The sequence below is a fragment of the Mus pahari genome, chromosome 15 (genome assembly GCF_900095145.1).
Source record: "Mus pahari chromosome 15, PAHARI_EIJ_v1.1, whole genome shotgun sequence".
NCBI lineage: Eukaryota > Metazoa > Chordata > Mammalia > Rodentia > Muridae > Mus > Mus pahari.
In genome coordinates, this window is record NC_034604.1 from 46,764,834 (window position 1) to 46,766,115 (window position 1,282).

General features: G+C 40.2%; 1 pseudogene; it reads left to right on the forward strand.

The window, feature by feature from the left end:
* Window positions 1-267: 267 nt before the first annotated feature.
* Window positions 268-912, forward strand: LOC110332950 (annotated as a pseudogene).
* The last annotated feature ends 370 nt before the right edge of the window (window positions 913-1,282 follow it).

Sequence of the window (1,282 nt, forward strand, 5' to 3'; positions counted from 1 at the left end):
AGAAGAAGAAGAAGAAGAAGAAGAAGAAGAAGAAGAAGAAGAAGAAGAAGAAGAAGAAGAAGAAGAAGAAGAAGAAGAAGAAGAAGAAATAAAAGTTAGTCCTGCCCCACTTCACCTAAGTTCTCTTGAAAGTTGCTTACACTCACCACACCAGCTCTCCCAGCAGCACCTTGGTGGTCATCAAAAACACATACCTGGTGAAAGACAGCAAAGAGGGAGCTAAGAAGAAAGTATTTGATCCACTCTGATGATGCAAAAGCTCTGCCTATGTTCAATATCAGACACATTGAAGAAACACTAGGCATAAGGACTCAAGGAATGAAGCTAGTTAGGAAATTCAAGCTAGTTACTGACAATGTGCAGAGCAAAATCTATCCTGCTAACTTCCATGGCATGGATCATACCCAAGATAAATTGTGTTCCATAGTCAAAGAGAAGCTGACCAGACCATGATTCAAGCATATGTTGATGTCGAGACAACTGATGGTTCTTTGCTCTGTCCATTCTGGGTTGGTGTCACTAAAAAAATGCAACAACCAGATATGTAAGATGTCCTGTGTGCAGCATCAGTAGGTTCTTCAGACACTGAAGAAGATCATGGAGATCATGATTTGAGACCTTGCAGACAAATGACTTGAAGGGAATGGTGAATAAATTACTCACAGAAAGCAATGGAAAAGACAAAGAAAACTTGCTCCATGATGTCTTCATTAGAAAAGTAAAAATGCTGAAGAAACCCACATTTGAGCTGAGAGAACTCATGGAGAGTCATGCTGAAGGTGTAGTTCTGGGAAAACTACAGGTGGCAAGGCAGTTGCTAAAGTTGAATAAGCCGATGGCTACGAACTGATTTCAAGAATCTGTTTAAAATCCAGACTTTTAATAGTGACAAATAAAAGGTCCTATTTGTGAAAAAGAAAGATAAGTTAAAAGGTTGTGTCTCTAGAATTTGCTATATATTTGCTATAACTTTATATTCACAGGATATGGAATTATTCAGAAAGGTAAAACTGCACTGCGGGACCAATGAATTATCAGAAACAGAACAATAACTCTGTCATCAAGGGAACTGAGTGTGATCCATCACTTCTTTTGATTGGGGGCTGAAGAGATGACTCAGAGGTTTAGCACACATCCTACTTCTCTAGAGAACCCAGATTAGTTTTCCTGTGCCAATAGGCTCCTCATGAGCACCTGCATTTCCAGCTCCAGGAAATGGGACTCTTCTGCCCTCTGGGGACAACTGCACATACACACACACACACACACACACACACACACA